A 26611-nucleotide genomic window follows, 5' to 3' on the forward strand; every position below is an offset into this window, starting at 1 on the left:
GGACTGCAGGTTTATTTCAGGTAATGGAAATATTTTGGATGAAATAATAGATTGACTAATGACACAAATAAATCATTCTGCTAAGCCACAAAAGGGCAAAGGTCTTGGTACATAACCCAGGAGGGTGTGAAAGGCGCTTTTTAATAGGCAAGCTGCAGAAAACCAGATTGGCCTGGTTCTGCTGAACAGCAATCATGGAAACCGATTTGTTGTGTCTTAGGGACTGAGGGGAGGGGGTGGAAAAGTTTTGGCTCCTCAGTATCTAATTAAGCAGGACTGTGCTTTGGACAGCCTGGTTTGTGTGCGTGAATCTGGGTAAGAAAGAGGTGCGGTAGAAGCTTGCCTAATATGCCTACTAATTTTTGAATTTACAATTTGCTGCCAGTCTTACCATATTTTCTCAAGTAATTTTTTGAACTTCCCTTTTATCCTCATGACATGGAAGTTGATGACAGGGACAAGGATTTTTTGTTGTTGCTGTTGTTATTTGACAGATTTTTAAACCTCCCATATCATCCCAACACACTGCTCTCCTTGCTGCACTCAAGTGGTGATTTTCTCACTTTAATCAGCAATTGAATCACCTGAAGGGCTTGTCAAAACAGATTGCTGGCCCCACTCCCAGAGTTTCTGATTCAGTCTAAGGTGAGGCCCAAGGATTTGCATTTCTAGTAAGTTCTCAGGTCATTTTGTTGCTGTTGGTCAAGCTATCAAGCTCACATTCCTTCCCAGGGATCTCATTTGACATATTCTCTTCCCCACCCTTTCCACAGTTCAAGAGGTTTTGAGTGAAGCATTTCAGATTCTTTGCTTCATCACTACCCATGTTTCCAATATTTTCTTTTCTTCCAGTAATTTCTTTCCAGTATTCCAAATTTATATGAGAAAGAACTGTGTAAATAAGAAAAAAAAAGGTTTTTTTCATTCCAGTTAAATGATGATAAATATAATAAAAAGTCTTTATTTAAAAGACTATCAAGAACAGCAAGACATGTGAAACCTACCTTTTTCCTCTCAATATCTCTACTGATTCTTTGAGAGATACAGAGAAACGATAAAGCTCTATTTACTTCAAATGGCATTCTTCTAACTCACTAAAGGTGAAAGTTCCAGGAAATATTTTTCCTTTCTAAAACAAATAGCAGAGTAAATAATGTCATTTTAAACAGCATAAATAAATAAACATTATCAAACCATGGTATACAAAGAAATAAAGATTCTACCAATATAACTACTTTGAAAGCTACTACTACTGGAAGAATAATTTTATAAAGCACAAGAATTGTTTTATTTCTTTCTAAAAATTGGATACAAGGCAGTAGGTAGAAGCGTATTTATATTTTTGTTTTATATTGTTTTCTGTATTCGTGATTAATTTCATCAGTAAGAATTTTTAAGAAACAGTAAAAAAATAGGTGTTAAAAAAGACTATGAGATTTAAGTTTGTTTATTCAACTCACCTATATTGAGCGCCTAGTCTGAGCTAAGTATTATTTTAGGCAATTATAATAAAGACAAGGCGACATTTCCCTGAAAGCCTCTAAATCACAAACTAGGTAATAAGCAAATAAACAAATATAACTAAAAGATTAAAAAGAGTTAGGGTCTTGCTTTTTCAAGGGTCAAAACATACCATGAACCTGAAATAGCTAAAGTACTACAGTACTGACACAGAAAAGGATAAATAGATTAAGGAAAGAAAATAAAGTCTAGGAACATATTGGAATTTAGTATATGATAACACTGGCATTTTAAATCAGTGGCAAAATGACAGAAAATTCAAAACAGATATCTACCTTCTATCATACTCAGAAACAAATATTGATATACTAGGAGAAATACAAGATGATGTATTTGTTGTAATCTAGGTGTTATAATCATAAACATAACACAAAACCCAAAAGCCAAAAGATAAAGAGAGAATGAAAGACTTGACTGTATCTAAATATAAAATTTCTATATGGTGATAATTTCTGAAAATAATAATATGTCAGCTAACAGCATGGGAAAAGTATTCACAATCAACTGACAGCATGGAAAAAGTATTCATGATGTATAGAACAAATAATATTCATTGAACACATATTCTGTACCAAGCACCATTCTAAAAATTTACAATCACTGTGTTATTTTTAAGACTTAAAAACTATCTTTTTTTGTATATGTTAATTAGCTTGATTTAGCCATTCCACAATGTATACATGTATCAAAACATAAAGTTGCATACCATAAATATATATAATGTTAATTTGTCAATTTTTAAATTTTTAAAGAAATAAAAACTATCAGATGTGTACTCTTATTATCCTCGTTTTATACATAAGCAGTCTGAGATTGGAGACATTTGGTAAAGTGCCAGTCATCTAGCAATAAAGAGACAAAACTGGGATTCAAATTCAGATGTCTCTGACTCCAAAGTTATTAAACACTGAGGTAAAAAGAGTTTCTATAAATTCAAAATAGAAAGGACAAAATGTAGGAAGTCATGGAAGATGAACCAAATGGCCAAGGTAATTATAATAAGACATTTAGCCTCACTAATAATCAAAGAGAAGCAGAAAATTTAGTATTACTTGTGAAAATTACAAATCCCATATGCTTTGGCCCAGCATTTCTACATATTTTCTACTCTACAGAAATGTGAGTCTTTCTGTACATATCTTTAGGTGCATCTAGAATGTTCTTTGCAATATCATTTGTAGTATTTCAAAGACGGATATTGCCTAAATGCCAATCAATAGGGAAATACTCAAATGTATTATGCCATACACCTATTTCAAAAGAATGAGGCAGATCTATATGTACTGACATGAAAATATGGTCATCATATATTAAGTAAAAAGAAAGTTTCAGGAAAAAAATATATATAGATAAAAAAGATCCTGTTGTGTAAAATTATACATTCTACACATGCCTATGTGCACAGAAAAATGTCTAGAAAGGTAAACCTGAAATTGTTAACTGGTTCTACTTCTGAGAAGTTATGCTGGAGAAGTAGAATGGGTATGAGGGAAAACTTTTACACATAAAATAACTTACAAAACAAAAGTTATCTCCAGTTTAGATTTCATAATTTAAAATATGTATTTTGTTAAAGGCAATCAGAAAAAAATATAATGGAAAATATTTTAAAGCAAATTTTAGTGAAAAAGTGAAAGACATTTGAACTCAAACAGTGTAGACCAGTTGTTCTTGAAGAGGATCTCAGAATGCCAAAATACTTCTCACTTATATCTGACTGAAGAGTATCAGTGCCCTTTAGTGTCAGGCTTTGCTTTCATGCCGATATCAGGCCACTGATAATAAGGTCCATCCAAATTCCATTTCTGTTTTCATCCTCCATCCCTACTCTACTGTTTTAAAGCAAACAGTTGCCCTGGAGAAAAAAATTCGAGTATCCCCAAGTATCTTGATGACTTAAGGATAACCTTAATGGATTCAGAAATAATTCCATGGCATGTTCATTTAGGAACTCTTTGCAGGATGCAGTATTTGGTTAAGGGAAGCCCTACAGTGTGAAATATCTGTCCCAAGCAATTGCTATTTGAGTCACCTCTGTATTACAGAAGAGTTTTACTCTTTTCATTATTGTTCTAAAAGATCTCAGTGGACATGAATGTTTTCATTAAAATAAAAATAGAGCAGAAAAACTTGTTCATTCATAAATGCAATAAATATCTGTCCACTGATCAGCCCAAGTCTAGTTTCCTTCCTATCAAGTTCTTGTTTATTAAGACCTGTTTTTAAAAATATGATTTCAGATTATATGTTAGCTTTATGTTTCTACCTGTTTTAATAAACATATGATAAACTCAGTGCTGTGCTTAATCTATACCACTTTGATGTAATTACTGGACTATACCAATAAACTATTTACCAAGTTTGGAATTCAATGTTTCCCATTTGATAAATGTTTGAAAGGGTAAAACCTTTCAAAACAACTGGAAGGTAGACATAATTCAAAATGCTTAGGTTTTCTGTTGTTGTTGTTGTTGTTTCCTTCTCCATAAGTGACTTTTTGCAGTTTAAACCACTATCAAATTTATTTGGGCTGCTAACGCTAGTCCTTTCCTGTCTATTCCAGATGACCCCAGGAGTATGCAGGCTTGTTACTTCTTCCCCATAGCTAGTTTGAGAGTAATGAGTCAGCCTTTTTCTAGCACATCCATAGTCCCTCAGGACCCTGCATTAACTGTATCCACACTGTTTTCAAGTACGGAAATGATGGGGCATTGCTGGAGCATGATCAGATAAAAGTCCCCTTCCAACTCTCAAACCCTGACCTCCTTTTATTCATCCGAGGAGTTCTCCAGTGCTCTGCAGAGTACTGATACATGAGTAGTATGTCTGTTTGACATCCCCTCTCATCTGGCTGGGACCTGCTTACGCAGAAGTTCCCAGCAGCCCTCAAGCCCAAGGGAGATGGAACCTGGTAATTCCCTGTAACCAGCACCGCCTGTCCCCTCATTGGGGTCAGTATCCAGACTCTGGAGTCAGAGATTCTAAGATCAAGTCTTGGTCTTGCTAGTTACTGCCAATATGGCCTACAGAAAACAATTTAATTTTCTCATGCTTCAATTTTCTCGCATAATCAATAGGGATGATCCTAGCTCTCAGATTTACTGTGTCAATAAAGACTGAATGAGTAAGCTTCTCACCACATGACTAGTGCAGAATAAGTGCTCAAATAGTGATATTGTGTACTTTCTAAAATGACATGTACATATAATACATAGATATGGCCTGGCAATTTGAACATCTATCATCTTTGCCTTCAGAATTCTGCATTTATCCTAACCTGGGAAATGGGACTTCCCTTTGGAACATAGTGCTTAGAATAAACTGGAAATAAGCCTGCTAATGGGTCTTAAACTTTCTGCTCCTCCCAATGTGCTATTGCTGGACTCTGTATTGCTATAGTCCTTTCTCATCCCTGCCTCCCGTAGGTTTAGCTACCTTGTTCTCACAACCAGAAAGGGTAAATGATCAGTATAAATCCCTTGTTGGAAATGAATTATGACAGGGTTAACTTTAATGATTGAGGTCACTTTGCTGTATAGCTTCTATCTTCTTTGATCTCTTTCCTTTCTTTAAGGAAAATTTGCAGATGTAAGATAGTTCTTATTCTCTAAGGAATAGAAACAGATATATTCTAGCAAGTGTTGAAAACCTTACTTGCCAAACTAGGAAATAGAATTTCATGAGAAATAAATATATTGTCTAACACATGACTTGTAAGAGAAATGATGTTTCCAACAAAGCGTATTTTATACACTAATTTTCATGATGGCTTATTAAAAATGTACAACTTCTCATATAAAAAATAGATAAAAGCAGTCTTGTGGTAATTTGACAAATCCATGTGAAAATGTCACACTAAAGCAAAAAGTGGAGTACATATAGCAATGGAAGGTTTAATCTCTGACCCTGACAAGTTTTACAGTTAAAGGTTAAATTCAGATTTCTTAAACAAATTAACAAAAGCAGAAATGACAAATAAGTTTCTTTTCATTTGTCTGCTCTAGATCTCTGCTTTGAGAAAGATGCTGAGGTCACATCTAGGTGCAGTGGGATTTAGTGACATGTTTGAAGACAATATGTATCATGGCAATAGAGTGGGATGGGATAGGATTTGTACCATGTAGTTACCATCCCTGCTTGCTTTTGGATCACACAGACATCCTTTTGTATAGTCAAATAGAATATAATTTTGTGGAGAAGGAGAAGACACTAACATTTGGTGGAAGAGTACAGAACATTAATCTGAACCAAGTGCTTTTCAAAGCACTTCACATGTACTCACTCATGGAATCATCATAATAACACTATAAATATATGCTGTTATTAGCCCTGTTTTCCAAATGGGGACATTAAAGCACAGAAAACATCAGTAACTTGCCCAAGCGATACAGCTGATAATGAGCAGAGCTTATTGACAGAGCTGTCAGGAAGTCTGACCCCACTCTGTGTCTTTACCATTTGTATTAATCTGCCTCCAAAATTTGTTGTGCAGAAAAAAAAAGGGTAAGTTTTCATTCACATCTTTCTATGGCATGCATTTTGTAAACCTAGCACCACAGAATGTTCATGTAACTAGTGATCTTGCTCATTATCTGGACCAAACTTCCATCTGTTAAAGGATCCTGTCCTTAATACCCAGTACCTCCTCAGGATCTCCCGGTTCTTCCCTTGTTGAGGAGCTCTGGAAATTCTTTGACATATTGAACCAAAATCTCTCTCCCTCTGATTTGCACCTTTGATGGAGCAACACAAACCAATCCACACTGTCTTCCACAGGAAGACAATCAACATCTTGTCAGTGAAATATCTCCACCATGGGTGAAATTTGATGAGAAAGGAGATAGCAGATTTTTAAAATAACCCGTAATTGAATAAAAGGTCATTTTATTTGAAAACTTTTTCCCTGTAAAATAACATGATATATTTTGAAAGAAGAAGATGTGAGTTCAGGTGTCCATTATGTAACCAGACAAATGGATACGTTGTTTTACCATTGCCATAGAAACAAGTGCTATGTTTATCTTATCCAGTGAGGAAGAATTTCTTGGGTCTTTCCCAAAAGTTTTGATATGTGCTACACTGAATATGGTCCACCATGTCCTTCTGGACAAAATAAATCCCCTTTTTACTGGGGAGGAGTGCTACATAGGGAAGAGGGGAACTCTACTTGAGCATTTCTTCCTATGAGCTCTGTCAATTTCTTATTTGAGATTCACAAATTCTCTTTAATATAACAATCTATTAATGTGCTATACTCATGTTTGGAGATAATGCTAATTATCAAAGAAATTAGGCTTCTAGTTCTAACCTCTAGAGAACATGGGAAAAGGCCAAAGAGGAATAATTACAGAGATGTGGTTTAATATAAAGGTTTTATATCAAACCAGATTCAGCCATACTCCAGGCCATGAAAGTGGCTTTGTAAAGACGGTGCTGAATAAAATATAGCCAATCAATGGGTTCACAAAGATCAGTCTTTAACCTTAGTTTTAGTTGAAATCATATTCATAGGCCCATTCATCTGCATACCAGTAAAGCTGAATCTTAGCTTTAAATGACTTAATGTAAGACCTGAAACAGTGTGGCCTTGGAAAGGGCATCACATAAACTATCGGGAAACCCGAGTTCCATCTCCAGCTCTGCCAACAGGTTTTGTGACTTTGGTAAGCTCATAATATTTACTGAACAACTGTTTGGCTTTGAGAACTTGAGCTGGGCATTTTACCTTATTTAATTTTCATAGCCTCTTTGTAAGTTAGGTAATACATTTACCTTGTACAGATGAGAAAATTTAGTCTGAAGGGCTAATGAACAATGCCCAAGATCACTCAGCTGATAAATGGCAAGGCTAGAATGTGATGACTGAAGCTTTTCTCTGCATTAAACTATTCCTATCACTTCACTTCCTGAGTTTTAGTGTGTACCTTTGTAGCCACGAAATCGACAGGCTCTGCACATTCTTTGCCACTTTGACATTCTTTGATTTCAGGGTAAATATTTCAATATAATGTCCTGTTCTTTTTATTATGATTATCCATTTCACTGACTGCTGACAGACCTTTTTCTTAATTTGTGTCATCTATATTGAAAATTTATCTCAATCATATTTACCAAAATATGAAATCTCTACTTAAATGGGCTTAACACACTATATCAGCAGGATATAATTTCACACTTGTGGTATCTGTAAAATAAAGCAAAATACTGCAGAATTTGACTCCTACAGTCCAAAACTATGGATACCTTTGCTGACAGTAGAGGTCACTGGCACCTTCCATCCTCTCCATCCAGGAGATGCTCTCCACAAAGGGTGGTTCTTAAATTTGTTTTCCAAAGGGTCAGGGGATGGTAGACCAGAAGCTCCTACAAGATTTTACCAAACTCCTCTTTACTTTTCCTGTCACTTTTGACCTGGTGCCTACAAATAAAGTTTCTATCATATTTGTGGAAATGGATCCCAAAACAACTGGCACTAAAAAAACCCGTAAAGAAGTTGTTGTTATGGTTGTTTGAACATTTAAGAATTGATTATGAGCATGTGAATCATGTAATCAAAAAGACCTCGGTAATAAATAGGGACATCGCTTGTCAAATGAGTTGGAAAAGTTTTGCCTGCATATATCCAGAGCTTCATCCCTGACAAAGGCTCTTAGAACCCTCCCTGATGAAATACACGTTTCAAGTTCTTGAGCGCATTTCTTAGGAGTTGACAAGTTCTCCATTAGGTGGCGCAGTGTTAACACTCTGTTAATGGCTTTTTGCCTTTTTTAAAAAGAATTTTCTTCAACTTGTTTGAAAATCTCATGATGGACTTGCTTTTATACATAGTGTTTTCACATACACTCAGCATATTTACTCCATTTGTAGAAATGTATTTTGAAATTAAGTAATTTTCAAGCTTTTATATCTTGTTTTGTGGTGGCTTGCTAATTTTAGACTCACTCATAATGGCTTCTTCCTTCAAATATTTAAATTATGCATGTCTAATTATTTTTTCTTCCTCAGAGATAAGTAGAAGCAGATATAAATTAAAAATTTACCTTTAAATATTACAGATGTTTTTAGTAAACTTCTTGGAAGTGAAAATTTGCAGAATCAAGATTATTGGTGTTGGATTGCTAGAAGCTGGTATCACAGGTGCACTCTTTGCAGTTCAACCATAGTAGTAGCTAAGTAAACAACAAGAAGGACACATGTACAAATTATGCAAATGATTCAGACAAAAACATCAGTGCATTTTAGTTATTTGAATATATCAAGTAGGCGTTTTGCCATCGCATTCAGATATTGTTCTTGTCTGATACCCTTTAGCAATTGTCACAAAACTCTGTCTCTCGTGTGTGTGTGTGTGTGTGTGTGTGTGTGTGTGTGTGTGTGTGTGTTTAGCCAAATGGAAATGCTTGGTTATAATTATTGTGAATTCTAAAAATACTGAAGTGGCCAACATTGACCAAATTGACGAGACCATTTTTTTTTTTTTTTTTTTTGAGACAGAGTTTTACTCTTGTTGCCCAGGCTGGAGTGCAATGGCATGATCTCGGCTCACTGCAATCTCTGCCTCCCGGGTTCAAGCGATTCTCTTGCCTCAGCTTCCTGAGTAGCTGGGATTATAGGCATGCGCCACCATGCCTGGCTAATTTTTTGTATTTTTAGCAGAGACGGGGTTTCACCATGTTGGCCAGGCTGCTCTCGAACTCCTGACCTCAGGTGATTTACCTGCCTCAGCCTCCCAGCTTGCTAGGATTACAGGCATGAGCCACCACACCTGGCCTAAATTGACAATTCTCTTCACTAATTTTTCTTTAAAGGGAAAACAAAACCATATACATAGAATATGTAGTAAATGCTGTCTAACCAAGTCATTATTTCTAAAAATAAAGCTGATTAAATATTCTATTCTAAATGAAAAAAAGATTCCACCTCATATTATGACATATTGTTATATTTAGCTAAAGTGCAACAAATGATGAACTCTATCATTTATGTTCTGAAGCAAATTATTGCATTTAATTATATTGCCAGTCTGATCTCTTCAGAAGATGAGATTTTTAGTGATTGAAACTGAATTGCCTATTTGTGCTGTTTAAAGCACTGCTCTATCAGCAGCATGTGGTCATTTTGGATAGGTTAGCTCCTGGATAGCATCTCTTGAATGTACTTATCATGGTAATATTGAAACACTGTTCATGGTGTTTACATCTCAGTTAGGTTACAAAGATACATAGCTGCATTGGCTTTGCATTTTCTATTAACTTTATTTAATAAGGTCTTTGTGAAGCCCTAAACCCTAATAGAGGAGGTTTATCTGGTCAGATTGTCTGAATGAATTTTAAAATCAAAGTCTCAATTTTTTACTTTGATGTTTTCATTTTTGATACCTTAACCACAAATCCTAACCTAAAATTATTCTCCTAGAAAACTTCCTATGGAAAATAATGATTAACTTCATCTCTTAGTCTCCAGGGTAATTGTCTTTATGTTATTTAACAACAACTTCCTAAGCTGAGTATTTTAAATGGTTTACAAATTCAGAATGCTCAGGAAACTGGAAAATTCAGTAGTTGAGAGGACCTCATTCTCCCTTTTCTATCAGATATCCCTTTTTTCTCTCTATCTTCCCTGGTTGAGAAAAGGGAATAGACTTGAGAACTAAGATAATCATTTGAAAAATATGTTATTGCCCTTAGTTATAAAAAAAAGGTGTAAGAATACTTTCTCATCATTCAGATTTTAAGATTCCATCTGAATAAAGAGTTCAGCAGCTAAAATAATAAATGGTGATTATCCAACCCCTCCACTGTAAACATGAGAACATGAAGTCACAAAAAACTAAATGATCAACTAGACATCCTTCATTGGATAATTGGCAGAAACTTAACAATTAGAAATTCTATATCTTTTTTGTCATATGCTTTGACTATATTTCCATTTCCCTTCCCAAAAATAAGGAAATAACTTAAATCCAACATAATACCTCTTTACTTGAAAATTTTTATAATCACAGCATTACAATTCTCAGGGGAAAAAAAATGGTATAAAAATGTAAACCTTAATAAAAGTCCCAGGGAATAAAACTTTAAATTCATACACACAAACACACACACACACACATTTCTTCTGGATTGAATTATTACAATCATTATCAACTCACAATTGGCCAAGACAACATAACTACATTATGAATTCTAATAATTCCTAAGTATTTAAAGTAAAGCTTTTTTACAAATGCTTCTCTTAGTGAGATGAATGAAGTGTTTTGCTTTGGGGTTTTTTTTTTCTGTTTTTCTTTATTTTAACTAGTTCATGTATCCATGCTCAAAGATTCTATTTTGCAAGAAGTACACAACTATCACCCTCACTTCTATTCACAATTTTGTTTTTTCTGACCTCATTGCTGAAAAAACATGGTTATATTTAAAAGTAGGTGAAATTGGAGTTTTATTATAGTAATTTCCCTTAGTTCTATAAATTCCTCCCTAGTTACATGTCAAAAATCACATGATGATTGATCATTAAGAATTATGTGTAATCATTTTTCAGCTTAACAACTTATTTAGATCCTCCTATAATGTTGTTGAAAGCAAAGAACTGGAAACCACCAGACTTGCAAAAAGCTTTGTTAACTGGTCATTAGAGTCATTCACTTTGCCAACAAGTCCTAGGGTTTGGAGCCAAGAGGTTCTTTATATCCCCAAAAGATGCTCTATCCAAGATGAGTGAGAGGTGGGCTTTTGTTTTGTTTGTTTGGGAGAAGGGTGTTTATGAACAGGAGTTAGAGAAAAGAGAGCTCCGCATACCTCAGACAAGTGGTAAGACAGATCAGTCTTAGAAAAGAGAATATACAGAGATTAAGAACCCAATAATTGACACTCAAAACTACTCATATGCCCACCCCTTAGAAAGTATTTCCATGACAGGGTTATGTGTATACCCACTTGAAAACCACTGTCTTAGGGAAGTCTCAGGGAAGCAATGTTCTGAAGCATGAGGAATGTGGCCTTGAAATAAACATCTGTTCTCATGCTTAAGCAATCAGGACAGTCCCATAAGCTCCTTTTTCAGGGGCAAACTACCCCCTGTACAATGTTCTGAGGCCTTTGATGAGATGGCACAGCTGAAAGTCCATGATACAGAGGTCAGGTGGATTCAGAAACAGCCCATTAAGTTACTGGGAAAGTAAGTTACTGGGACCAATTACTTGCTTTGAATACTCGGGTGTGACTTTCCAAATGTGAGGAAACATAATTGCGTGGGATTATCTATTGCTGTGATTGAGCTGGGAGCACCTGCATTCTAATTCAAACTCCACATAGTTGACCTGTGTGGACTTCTAGTAGATCACCCATATCTCTGCTTTCCTGTCCATAAAACAGAGGAGCAAATTAAGTATGGCCTGCTTCAAATTCTCTGTTGAATGAGTATTAGTACAAATGTGGTTTTCGTGGACAAAGCCACCTACAAAAATCATTCACATTAAATAGTATGCTTCCAATTTTTAAGGCATTGGAAATTTTAAGTAACAAAAAAGTAAATTTGTTAGCATGATAATAACTGACATTTGAAATGCAATTTACTTAGTACTTGTCATTATTTGTTTATATATCCCCCAAAGTTTTCTGCATTCAGAAATTAGAAATCAATAAACTGCAGTGCTATCTATAGCATTATGTATAACATAAACTACAAAGGGGACTGTGATCTATAAATTAACATAATGTTTTTTGCGACCCTAACTACCAGCTAAAATATGCAATCTCTAGCTTTGATCCAGATCTACCAAGAGTAGAGTTCCCACAAGTCAGACAACCTGTCCTAAGAGGTCCGTACCATGAGATCAAGGGTCTTTTTCCTTGCTTTTTGGTATTTGCTAGAGTCAGGTGAGAAAATTTCTATCTCCATTCCGCACTTTCATCTCAGTGCCTTCTGAGAGCTTGTCCCTTCATATACTCACATAATTCCTTTACCCGACTGTGGGAGGATAAAGATGAGAATGAAGGCATACATAGCAGTTTATCTTGAGGAAGAGAACCCAAGTCTGCATCCAGTTTCTCCTCCAATCTAATAATATCCTTTGAATTAGAAGTCGTGCAGGGTGTGGTGGCTCACGCCTGTAATCCCAGCACTTTGGGAGTCCAAGTCAGGTGGGTCACTTGAGCCCAGGAGTTCAAGACCAGCCTGGGCAACATGACAAAACCACATCTCTACCAAAAAAAAATACAAAAATTATCCAAGTGTGGTCATGCGTGCCTGTTGTCTCAAGCTACTCAGGAGGCTGAGGTGGGAGGATCACTTGAGCCAGAAAAGTCGAGGCTGCAGTGAGCTGTGATCCCACCACTGCACTCCACCCTGTCTAAAAAAAAAAAAAGGAAAACAAAAAGAAAACAAAAAGTCACTCACTCATGAGCCCAGCTTCAGGACAAATGTTGGGAAGCCACCATTTCAGGCTCTGAGGCCAGACAGTCTGGGTTTGACTTCCAGCTACTGCCACTTAAAAACTGTGTGGCTTTAAATACATTATTTAACCTTTATGTAAATCAGTTTCTCAATGAGGATCATAATAATAGCATCTTTGTCACAGTTCTCTTTAAGATAAAGGGTAATCAGTCACATAAAAATAGTATAACCATATAAATTATCATTCAAACTGGTACGCTTTTGTGAGTGAACAGGGATGTTATTAAAATTACATCAGGACAACAGGTGTGAGCTAGTACTTTCTTGGGAAATACAGGATGTAGGGGTTTGCTCTATAATAAAACACCTGGCATGATACCTGGACTTTGCATGATACCTGGACCTTGTTAGGGTTAATGGGCTATTAACATCCTATTAATAAAATATTAACATTGCCTATGGGATTATGGTAAAAAAAATTTCTTAGAATATGGCATTCTCTTTCATATTAGCATTTTCTGAATTTGTTAATTTGCAGCAGTATTTTTTTTGTTATTTTCTTTCAGTAAGGGGAGAGAGTGCTCAAATATATATGTGTAGGAGAGCTTCTTACCACTATTTCACTTGTTTAGCCCCTACTTTAATTCCTAATTAGGCTTAGTTGCTAGAGAAAAGCTCACTTTGTCCAAGAGAAACCTAAGCATGGAGTGTAGTGAGGAGATTCCTTGTTTTTGCTCCAATCCCCACCCTTGTCAGATGATGAAAAAGGGGTGATATGAGGTCGATCCCATGGTAGTAGCAGGACTAAAGTTTAACTTCAGGAAGTTGACAACTATTTTTCTTTAGATTAAAAAAAATTTAATACTATGTCAAAAATCCAGCAAAAATAATTGGTAATTCAGAAGTCCCATGAAGTAATCTCTATACTTCTTGCCAGCATAGGGTCTTTTTAAAACATGTTCTCAGGGTCCTGGCTAGCCTAGCATCAGCTGCCCCAAAGATGGGGCTTCCATCATTTTTTGGCAAAACATCATCAAAGTCCAGCAGGCAAGGTCGTTTGACCTGGATCTTTTAATTCAACATAATCCTAATATGAGGACATACCACGTTAAATTTCTGTTAAATACAACTTCTTAACCAAAATTCACTTTGTTTGAGCCTATCTAGAGGCAGAAATTACATTGGATAGTTTAAGTTCTTTTAATATTTATTGCCCTTCTAAGTCTAAATTTAACAAAACCAGCACTCTACAGCCAGAGGACAGGATTTTTAATCTATGTAACATGAAAAGCAACAGCATATGTGAAAGTCATATTTTATTCAGGAGCCAACTAAGTTCCTTTATTCCTGATAATAATATCAACCAGAATAGCATTTGTGTAAGGCCTCTGTGTTTACAAAGTAGGCCAAGATACATATCACATGAGTACCTTATCCTTCCCATCCCACCAACTTAACATGCAGCAGGCCCAACCTTATCCATGAAGCAGCCTAACGAAAAAGTCCAAGCAGTAGTACCATAGAGCATGTTTTCTGCCCTTCTCCGCAGTCTGGGGAAAGTGTGGGACAGCTCCAGAAAAGATGAGTTCATATTCAGCCTGGGAAAGCTGCACAGTGGCCTTTCCTGCTGCTCAGCATGAAATGAGCCATGAGCAGCATGAAATCACTGACCACAGGTGTAGAGACTCACAGTGACATAAATATCTTTGCTGTTGAGCAGTTGGAGGAAAGCTGTGGGAAGATTTGCCATAAGCTCCTCCTGGCCAAATCTGCCTTTATAAAGAAATGGTCATTTAAGTCACACTGCTGCTGAGAAGCTTGGTAAGTCCCATTCCAACTTCCAATTAAAAGACCTACGAAGAATTAGAAAAACATGTAGATGAGTCTATATCTCAGACCATTTGAAGGAGAAAAGCAAAATACCACACAGTGAAAAACTAAAATCTTTCATGTGTGAAAAAAAAACCTTCATAAACAAAATTTACAAAGAAAAATAAAGGCAAAATCACAATCTATATAATACATTGTTAAAAATACATCTAAGATGTTTTAAAATTCTTTCAAAAATGACAAACTAATATGAAAATATGCAAAGAAAATAGAAAGCAAATACCAAGGGGAGAAAAAAATGTATGAAAAAATGTTCAAATTTACTAATGATGAGAGATGTAAATTAATGTAATTTTTACCATACTTGCCTACAAACTAGAAGACTTTTTAAAAAATTGTGAACACCCAGCCTTAGCTAGCATATGGAAACACTATCCCACCTGATTTTAATTTTTTAACCCTTCTTCCATTTTATTAATATTTGGTATCAGAAGAAATTTTGTTTTTCTTTTATTCATTAATTTTGGCATTAATTGTTTTAGTTTCTTATCAATGTAAGCAGGATATAGTTTTTTTTAACAAAATTAAAAGTTACCATCTTTTAATGGAAGATTGTATTCCAACTACATTTATTGTCATAATTGTCATGATTTGTCTTAAGTTATGCTATAAATTTTTCAATTTCTATTGTGCTTTTTTATTTTGTTTGTATGTTAAGCAGTTTTTGTCTTTTTTACTTTTAATTTCTACTGAAATATAAAAGGCAGAAGTACTGTAGCAATTATTATCACATATAAATATACCCTAAGTACTAATTGTAATAATTACTGAGGCCAGTAACAGAAGAAAAAATACAATTAAACAATTTAAAATATTAAATATGATAGCTTTAACAATTTGATAGACTAATGTGTGTTATAATTTTGGTTTAAAAAAAATTGGGCCTGAAAAAAAACTCATTGGGAAAAAATCTTAGCCAAAAAATCTAGTTACAGTATGATCCCAAATGCACAATAACTGTGCATTCTCAGCTGTGTGTGTGTGTATATATATATAATCATGGGCCATACAATGACATTTAAGTCAAACATGGACTGCATATACAACAGTGGTCCCATAAGATTATAACGAAGCTGAAGAATTCTTATCATCTAGTGATGCCATTGCCATGCTCACATCGTAGCCTTACTTTCCATGCTTGTGGTGATGCTGGTGTAAATGAACCTACTGCATTGCCAGTTGTATAAAAGTGTAACATATACAGGCCAGGCACGGTGACTCGTGCCTGTAATCCCAGCACTTTGGGAGGCTGAGGTGGGCAGATCACTTAAGATCAGGAGTTCGAGACCATCCTGACCAGCATGGTGAAACCCGGTCTCGACTAAAAGTACAAAAATTAGCCAGTTGCCACGGTGGGCACCTGTAATCTCAGCTGCTCTGGAGGCTGAGGCATGAGAATCACTTGAACCTGGGAGGTGAAGGTTGCACTGAGCAGAGATCGTGCAACTGCACACCAGCCTGGTATGTATAACTATAGTCCTATATACAACTATAACTATAGCCCCAGAGCAAGACCCTATCTCAAAACAAAAAACAAAAACAAAAACCAAAAAGTGTAGCATATACAATTATGTGCATTACATAATACGTATTAATAAATGAATATGTTACTGGTTTATGTATTACTATACCATACCTTTTATTATTATTTTAGAATGTACTCCTTCTACTTACTTAAAAAAAAAAATCAGTGAACTGCAAAACCATCTCAGGTAGGTCCTTCAGGAGGTATTCCAGAGACAACATTGTTATCATTGGAGATGACAACTCCATGTGTTTTATTGCCCCTGAGGACTTTCCAGTGGAATAAGATATGAAGGTAGAAAACAGTGTATTGATGATCCTGACTCTGTGGGCTTAGGCTAATGTGTGTGTTTGTGTCTTAGTTTTTAACAAAAATGTTTAAAAAGAAAAAAAATTAATTTAAAAAATATTATAAAATAAAGAAATAAAATATTTTTGTACATATGTACAATTTGTGTTTTAAGCTGTTTTGTTACAAAAGAGCCAAAAATTCAAAAGATTTAAAAGTTCATAAATTTTAAAAGTTACAGTAAGCTAAATATAAATTATTGGAGAAAGAAAAATTTTTTTCATAAGTTTTGTGTAGGCTAAGTGTACAGTGTTTATATGCAGTAATGTCCTAGGCCTTCACACTCACTCACTACTCACTCATTGACTCACCCAGAGCAACTTCCAGTCCTGTAAGCTCCATTTATAAGTGCCCTACACAGGTACACCATTTTAAATATCTTTAATACTATATTTGTACTGTATCTTTGCTATGCTGTGATATGTTTAGATACACAAACACTTGCCATCATGTTACAGTTGTCTACAGTACCCATTATAGTAACATGCTGTACAGGTTTGTAGCCTAGGAGCAATAGGCTATCCCGTCCAACCAAGGTGTGTAGTAAGCTATATCACCTAGGTTTGTGTAACTACACTGTGTGATATTTGCACAATGACAAAATCGCCTAAGAATGCATTTCTCAGAACTTATCTTTGTTGTTAAGCAACATATCACTGTATATATTTGTATTCATAGAAAAACAGACTGAGAGGTAAATATATCAAAATGGCAGCAAAGATTGTCACTTATTTATTAGTTTTTGGTGACTTTTTCTCTATGTATTTCTTTCTAATTTTCCAAATTTTATGTAATCAGCCGTACTGTGTTTATATCCAAAAAAAACCAGCTACTAATATGAATTTTAACATAATGCTTATCAATTAGTTTCTCAGAAAGTAAAAACATCACAGATTTGTCTAATGCCCTATAGCAAACTGTAGGGATTATTTAGAAGTCTGGAGATCCAGTTTACCATGGATAGCCGCAGACCAAACTCTTTAAGAAGGGTGAATAGTTCCAGCCACACAGCTCTTGAAATTTGCACATGGACAAATGGATAGGATGGAACTTTGAATTGCACTCAGCTACACTTTCTTTGTATGTTAGCACATAAGTCACAATCTTGTGGCGTCCTCTAGCCCATAGAATCATATACCAAGAGAACATAAAACACCTCAGCAGCTGATTTTTTAATAATAAAAGTATTCAGTATGTTTTTCTGAAGTCAATAGGAATTTAATGCAAATATAGAAGTGAATCTATCTTCCCCCACTTTCTAGCACTTAACTTCAATTATGTTGCTCTTTTACCATAAAAATAAAGGCTGGGTGCGGTGGCTCACTCCTGTAATCCCAGCACTTTGGGAGGCCGAGGCAGGTGGATCACCAGGTCAAGAGATAGAGACAACATAGTGAAACCGCGTCTCTACTGAAAATACAAAAAAATAGCTGGGAGTGATGGTGGGCGCCTGTAATCCCAGCTACTCAGGAGGTTGAGGCGGGAGAATCGCTTGAACCCAGGAGGCAGAGGTTGCATTGAGCGGAAATCATGCCACTGCACTCCAGCCTGGCGACAGAGTGAGACTCCATCTCGGATAATAATAATAATAAGTTTGGTGTTTCATTTACAAAGTCCTAATTTGACTTTGATGCTTTGGGATTTATAATCCAATTTGTATGTCTTGTTCAGCCCAGTAGAGTGAATTTGCATGGCAATCATATTTTACAAATTATAAACCAAAACATATCAGAATTTTTTCAGTCTTTTTAAGGCTATAGTGAGTTTTCATGCCAAATCACTCATTTGTCATTTTTCTTAATGAAATTGAATTTTTTGCTATTAATATTGAACTATTTTCTACTGAATCCTGATTGATTATGAATGGGCAAAGAGAGATGCTGAATTAAGTTGATTTATAGAAAAATGTTAATGTTTATATACTCCCATTCTCTGTTTATACCACTTAAATATAATAAAGATGTATAACTTTTTCCTTAGAGCTGTCATAAAGTTTGAACATATTTTAAAATTAGGACAGTTAGAGATAAAACAAATACGAATTATTTAAAAGGAATAAGAAAAGATAGAGTTTATTAGCCATTTAAAATATACTGATTACCATTGGGCACTAAATTTGTCTCCAATTTTGCTGTAAGTAAATGCAAATAAAGAAACACAGGGAGTTACATAAAGATCAAAATAGCTGGAAATTGTATAAATAAATGTAAACATTTTATTGGATCTCAATTCAAACAAAATTTTATTACATGGTACCATGTATTTAAAATGTTGAACATCAGCACAAAATAGTTTTAACTACAATTTTACCAAAAACAGAGTGACTGTATTCAAATGGGCCAATGTATTTACCTGCCGTACATATAAAAAAGTAGTATCCTACCCATTGACTGCTGTCTTCCTACTTAATATACCTATGCAACTGTTTCACAGGCACTGAAAACTCACCAGGTCCAATATTGAATTACCTGCTTTTCGAGTCCTGCTGAATTAATCGGAGTTTTTGATTGCACATAAAAATTAATTTGCAGTCATCAGGGCAACAAGTATTTTGTTGGAAGAATCCTTGGGCGGCGAACGGAAACTGAAAGCAGCTACTCTCTTTCTTCTCCCCACAGTTCCCCCAAGGGAATGGGACTAGGCATTGGGAAACCAGGAAGTACTTTCTTATTCTCATCTCTGCTGCTGTATGCTCCTCTGCTTCATTTCACTGCAGACCTGGAATATCTTCAACAGTGGACAGGGGCCCCACAAATCCCTACTTTGATGTGGGTTCTCCAGTTCAGGTCATACAAAGGCGTGAATTGCTTCTTTTTTCTTACTCTCTAGAATTGCATCAGAGGGAAGCTTCTTTAACTTCTTGGAACACACCATGCTCTTTCCATCACAGCCTTTGCCATAGAATGCTCTGCCTTTCCCCATTCAGCAACCACCTTTTACATATGGAAAAACCAAGCCTTTCAGAGGTGTTAGGTAACTTGCACAAGAACACACAATAAATATCAGAGCTGGGATATAACCCTAGGTCATATATGCCTGATTCCAGGGACCTATACCATCTAGAAACTACTCTTTGGGTGTAATTGACCAAAGAACACATTGTCAGAGACTCATAAGGAGAGTCACTGATTTCAGAGGAACACTTCTTTATAGAGCCATGCATTCATCAACTAACAATGATTTAGGTTTCTCACTATTACTAGAACACTGGGCTGAGCAATTGGTAACTAAACAGATACATAATACTAGATCCTAAAAGCCCCTGATTGAAATGGCAGAAATGAGATAATCATCATACACCAACTCTAAATGGCAACCAAGATTTTGAATACATAAAACATGATATATTTGCCAAACAAGTGATATAGTCAATAAATGTAGATCATCATATGCTACAAAATTCACAAGAAGCTTCAGAGGAGAGATGGGCCTTTGATTTAAGTGATTGGGATTTCATAAATCCTTACCCCAGGGATTTTAATGGACTTTATATATAGAAAGAAGGAGAGTGAGAATAAAACTTCCTGGGGAGCTATTGTAACATATCAACATATTATAACGTCATATACTGAATAAAGCATATAAGATCTCTGAGTTTAGATTCTTCTAAGAGATGAGAAATACAAAATCTGCAAGAAGAATAGAGTGGAAATTCTTCATCTGAGACTCTTAAACTCTAGCGGAGTCTGTTTCAGAATATAATACCATCCCCATATATCAGTGTCACCTAGAGTTTGTTAAAATACAGATTCTAGATCCTCCTCAGTTGTATTCAACTAACATCTCAGGGGATTGGTCTCAGGAATCCAGTGTTTAAATAATCTGAGCAGATTATTTTATTTTGACAACCTCTATTCCAGAAGGTGCATGTACAAGCCCTAGGAGGTACAACACATATGAAAAGGTTCATGAAGTCTTGAGCATGTACGCCTATCTGTACATGGTCAATGACTTTCATCAGATGCACAAAAAGGGTCTGCAATCAAAATGAAAAAACGGGTTAAGCATCACCAGAATATAGGAAAGAAGGCAAAGGTATTTTAAAGATTGAGAAACAGAATGGTTTCAATATTAAGGGAATAAAAATTACCTAGCCCAGGATAGAAGCCCTAATCTGAGGGAAGATCTGAGCATGTAGTGATGTTAAAAAGATGATAATTCCAAAAACTAAAAATAAGTATTTACCATCGCCACTGAAGGTGGAAGAAGAATAACTATCATAAAGCTATAGCAGAAGAAATTGAGACAGGAAGTAAATACTTCACACTAAAAATGCTAGGAATATCCCAGAGGGTAGGAATAAACTAGATAATCATCTATCCAGGAAGTCAGACACATGAAAAGATATGTTATCCAGGCCTATCTGCTTTTTCAGCAGAACACATACTATGCATTCTTGGCTATTTTTGTTATTGTAATAATCACAAAGGTCCCAATAAAGAAAGAGACTTTATGATATTTAAGGTATTTTGAGTGTGTAGCTTTATTAACAATTTAAGTTAGTCCGTTATTATATGTTCTATGTCCTTCATTAATTTTCCATTATTTTAGCAAGATGATCACTACTACAATTTAGTGATTTATTTTAAAAGGCACATGTTGAACGCATTATTTGGCTAATTTTCTACTAGAAAAATATGATAAATGTTTTATGTAATAATACCCATTTTAAATAAACTAAGTTTGCATTTATGAATGGGATACCATAAAATACATTGTCTTGGGACCCGACTAAAACGATCCCATATAAACTAGTCAATTTCATTAATTTGGTCAGGAAAATACAAACCTATCAAATATGTTTTTTAACTTTTTATAAGAGATTAAAATGTTGACTTTTCATCCAGGTGGTTTATATATACATGTATGTATGTATGTATATATGTGTGTGTGTGTGTGTGTGTGTGTGTATGCACATATATAATCAAAACAAGGATAGGAAGTTTGTAAAATGTGTTTCATGGAAAGCACTGTAACAAGCTAGTTAAGTAACTGACATAAAAATTATTTTTGTTAATTTTTGAAATAAAATTGCAAAAACTGATTAAATAAGCTAATTACTAAGGGCTAAATTTAAACTAATAATAACCATAAAAAACTGTATATTGAAGAGTTGAAAATGTATACTATAGAACTAAACTAATAAAAGCATTATCTAATGCAACGTAGTGAAAGAAAAATAACATCGGGAGACATCAGTTCAGTTCCCATTTCAGCCACCAATATTTGTCTTAATCTGTTCTGATATACTGCAGTTCCATGGGGTAACCTAGCAAATGATACCTTCATTACCCAAAATATTAAACTATATTCTTCTCATCTGAAGTACTAAATTCACATTAGAAGATGGTGGCAATGAGGGAATTTCACTATGTTCACCTAAAACTTGGAACACTGTATAAGAGAAAAAGACTTTATTACTTCACTAAACAATTTAATGAATGTTATATGAATGCTTATTTAAAATGAGGAAAATTGTCTCACAACTTTTTCTTTACATTGTTTTTTTTTTCTTTTTGTTTTCATAGAATTTCAAACTTACAAAAAAGTCACAAGAATAGTAACAAAAAATCCTGTTTGTTCTTTATCCAGATTTACCAATCCATGTTCTTTATAATTGTTGATATTTATGTTTTTTCTAAATCACTTAATGGTAAGTTGGAAACATTGTGCTACTTTACCCTAAAATATTTTGTGTGTATTTTCTAAGAACAAGCATATTCTTTTATGTAACTACGGTTGAGTTCTCAAAATCAGGAAATTTAACAGTGATATAATACCATTATTTAATGCGCAATTCATACTTAAGTTCCACCACTAATTTCTTATGTCAAGAATGACCCAAAAGAAAAAAAGTCAACAATAGTAAAAATAAACTTCATGAGAAAATACAAAAAAATTCAGAAGTTACTGAACATATGAAAGAAACAAAAAGGTTTCCTCTTGGGGGAAAAGAAAAAGATGATGCAGTAGTCCACTATTCTCTATAATTCTTAGAGATTTTACTCTTTATATGAAATCAAAATAATTCAGAGTTTTCTGCAAAGTCTCTGGTTTTTCTTTCCAAAATTAGTCAATAGGACACATTAACATTTCTTAAACAGAAGTGAATGGCACTATGAGACAGATTTCTCTAAGCGGATCATTAGAGCACAAACACAATTAATGGCTAGGCCTAGTGACAAAGTATGCCATTCACTTCCATGAAATAGTGTGTGTCTGTCTAGGGCAAGAGACATTTAGCATAGAAAACAGCTATCAGGATTTATTTCCCACTTTAAAAATGCTCTTACACTTGCTGCACACACAACTTAAAATCAATGACTGGAAGCAGGAAAGAACTGGACAGCTTCACCAGTTAAGTTACTCCTTTTCCTCAAAGACAGTAGCAAAATATTAACCTGAATGCATTATCTACACTAGTATAGACATACATACAAATAATAACATTAAATAAATACGTAAAGTTATTCAATGTGATACACGTTAAGAAGGCTGAGATTTGAGTGGATGCAAAAAACTATTTCAAGTATATTTTTAAATTGAAAATTCTATTTTTAACCAGAGAACTTTACATATTATAGCATTAGCTGAGAGAGTTCAGTTTTGTTTGGTAATTCCAAAGGTCCCACAATATGGCTTAGTCAGCATCTAACTTCATAATGTGGTCACAGAAGTCATCACCGTCTCTTAGGCCAAGGACAAGTCCATAAAGAGCATACACAGCCCTTGGTAAATAAGTTGAGGTTATTTATTTCTAGTTTTAAATATGAAATTATTTCAATTTTGACATTCTGTTGTAATTTTCAACATATCTCAAGTGAAAACTACTGGACCAAGGAGAGATGCCCTATGGTCTCTATGAAAACATTATTTACTCGCGCATTCAAAAACTGTGAGTTTATTCATAGAAGTAGTAGTGTCATAACAATCATTATCTGTGTGTCCATTTTCAGTTCATAAGACTTTAGCATACATAATGTTATGTCATCCTCATACTTACTGGTGAAAGGTGTGCTTAAGTGCCAAAGAATAAAAAGTTAAGCAAGACAGGCCCATGTACTTAAGAAATTTAAGCTTACATGGAGAAATATCCAGCTAGGTGTAATTATTTTAGTGGGAAGAATAATATTTGCCCTTCAGCTTGTTTAGGATATATTATCCCATAGATTTCAGTTGTGTAATTACCTATGTCTCATATAAACTATGTCTTATTATTATAGGAAATGCTGATTGTACTTGGAGAACTAGAGCATAAGTATAAAATGAAAAATCATAGGTCAGCAAGATTCAATAATAGTGAGTTTTACTTTCATTTCTCTGAGTATTCAAGTGAAGAATTATGGAAAGATTATTAATAGCCATGAAACAATTTGTAAATAATGTTGAGAGGCAATAGAGTTTACTGAGCTGGGAAGATTAGCATCACAGCTTAATTACTGACTAATTTAATGACCTTGGGCAAGTTTTTAATTCTCTAAACCTTAGTTTTCTCATCTGTAAGATGAAAGTAAGAATCAGTCTCTCCACTGGATTCTATATAGATTGAACACTCTATATAAAACACTTAGTGTAACTCAATAAATGTTCTCTTTTGTATTTGAATAATTCCATATGGGATTATCTATATATTTCTAAACACTGTAGGCTCTCTGGACTTGGATTAGAATAAACATTTCTTGTAACAGCTGTGTGTTTCTTCAGTAAAGCCTTGTGCTGCAATGATTTGACTGGAAAATGAAGGAGGAAGAGAAAAATGTAATGAAACTCCAGTTTCAGAAGAATATTTGTTGTCTTCAGTTCTATAATCACTGTTATGTATGAGTTTAATACTCCCTCATTATCACTATTAGAAATAAAAACGCTTCCTAAGAATGGCCTCTTTTGATATTGTAATTAGTAAAAGTGGAATTTTTTGGAAAGGGTACTGACATAGTTGAGATAATGTCTACTTACATTTATATCTTTATTCAAAAGAGTGACAATTATTTTTGAAGGAGTCAGGCTTACCATCTTGAGCAATTCCATGCACTTGTGACCAGAGAGACTACATCTTAAGAGGCAGCATTGTGTACAGGGAAATGAATGAGCTCTGGAGCAGGCTGTCCTACTTTACAAATCTCAGCTCATCCATTTACTTTCTGTGTGATTTTGGACTTGCTCCTTAACCATACTCAGCTTCACTTTCTACTCTTTAAACTGGAGATAATAATACACACTTGTTAGGGCTATTGTAAATATTAGACTGTTATGCAATCATTGTCAAACACTTGATACATGGGTACTAAATCATGTTTCTTAGCTTTATATTTAGCTATTTGGATACAGAACTTTATGACACTGACAAAACCTTTATAGTCATATTTCTACTTTAGATCATTCTTTTTATAGTGGTATTTTCAAAATTATGCTTCTGTTAGATAAAGGCATTGATCCTTTATTAACCAATGGTGGTCTGTTTTCTACTTTAAAATGTGGGGTAAAGAGATGGTCTCTAGAGCAATAAGAGTGTCTATACAACTGCTGAACATTACGAAGGTAAAAGCAGGCTGCTACCAAACCAATGAGCAGTGACCTCCAGATTTATTTCCCAAAGAAATAACATTTATAGCAGAAGAAAACTGAGTACTTTTTTAATTTACTGGGAAAGGAGAAAAAAGCCTCTAAAACATTGATACTTTACAGGTTTTAGATCTACTTACCTACTAACTTTCATGAGCTAAGAACCCCATCTGTATACTTCCTTTGAATCAGAGTAAATCCAGCCTTTCGGAGTGCTTCCCCACCTAAACCTTCTAGTACCTGTCTAAGCACCTAACAATGCCACATTTTTAAAAAAAAGTCTTTCCTTCAACCTCCTCTCCCATTGGAACCTTATCTCAATGCTTCATTAACACAGAAACCAATAGCCGTTTAGTGCTTCATCCCTCCTATTTGTCTTTGCACTTCAACAGAGGTCAAAGGCTGATAATTACATTGAAAGTATGAAGCGTAATTTGTAAAAAGTGTCAGGCTTCTGGAGGAAAGAGTTCTAGAACTTTTTGCAAAAATAAAATCATACTGGATGATTGGTGCCAAGCCATTTTTGGGGCATTTTAGCCAATACAGAAAAAATGAAAGTGTCTATCAGACATGCTTTTGGCTTATTCAAAATAAAAACCACATTAATTGAGTCCCATGAAAAAGGGAGTACAGTTAGCCCTCGCCTAATATTGTCGATGGGTTCTTGGTAACTGTGACTTTAAGCAAAATGATGTATAATGAAACCATTATTACATATTTCAAATGTAATAATAAAATGAAGTTGAACAAAACTATGTTATTAGAGTATTTTTCAATTTAGATTACCAATTTCATTGAATAACAAGGATAAAAATGAGAAAATTGACATCACTTTTATCCTCTAAAATGTTAGTCTCCAGGTTATTTTTAGAGAATTACCATCTTTAATCCCTCAAATGTGTTTCTAGGTATTTTTCCACTTCATACTTGTCACAATCCTGGAAGGCAAGTACTATTATCACCTTCATTTTGTGAAAGCTCATGAAAGAAAAGTAGTTAGGGTTGAGTCAGGTTTTTTTTTTGTTTTTTTTTTTTTGCTTTGGACATGAGGAATCAAGGCTATTATATGATGTAGATTTGTATTGAATTCCTGCAGAAGTCCTCTTCGGTCTTTTGGCAAAGGATCACACCTGCTATTTGTATTGTAAAGAATTGCATCCATAGGCCACAATCTGTCCACTCTTCCGAAACCTAACCAGATGGGCTGTTAGTAAGTCTGTTCTAATTTAGGGAACCATTCCAGTGTCTGATATAAAGTGCTTTAATAATTTTGTTTCATGTATATCAGCCATTGACTGAGCTTTTGGCACACCATGAAGAGCAATTATGTAGCTTTCTCATTACTCTTATTATCCGTCTGTAAAGAACCCC

The 26611-nt window shown here is 34.7% G+C and overlaps 1 protein-coding gene and 1 long non-coding RNA gene across 4 annotated transcripts in view; one reads left to right on the plus strand and one right to left on the minus strand.

Annotated features, from left to right (window-relative positions):
- On the minus strand, positions 1-25904 carry LOC129060408 (uncharacterized). 3 transcript variants are annotated; one of them, XR_008527102.1, is made up of 5 exons: positions 25381-25904; positions 8562-8690; positions 7765-7939; positions 1005-1129; positions 1-891 (listed from the first exon to the last, which is right to left on the minus strand). It is a non-coding gene; the product is annotated as an uncharacterized LOC129060408 (long non-coding RNA). The 3 variants fall into 3 exon arrangements; XR_008527103.1 differs by having other exon boundaries at positions 7765-7884; positions 25381-25898; XR_008527101.1 differs by lacking the exon at positions 7765-7939.
- Positions 1-26611, plus strand: part of CALCR (calcitonin receptor) — a 153267-nt gene that overhangs the window by 15162 nt on the left and 111494 nt on the right. The gene's annotated exons all lie outside the window — the stretch shown is intronic.

Source organism: Pongo abelii, chromosome 6, assembly GCF_028885655.2.
Source record: "Pongo abelii isolate AG06213 chromosome 6, NHGRI_mPonAbe1-v2.0_pri, whole genome shotgun sequence".
In the NCBI taxonomy this organism is placed as follows: domain Eukaryota; kingdom Metazoa; phylum Chordata; class Mammalia; order Primates; family Hominidae; genus Pongo; species Pongo abelii.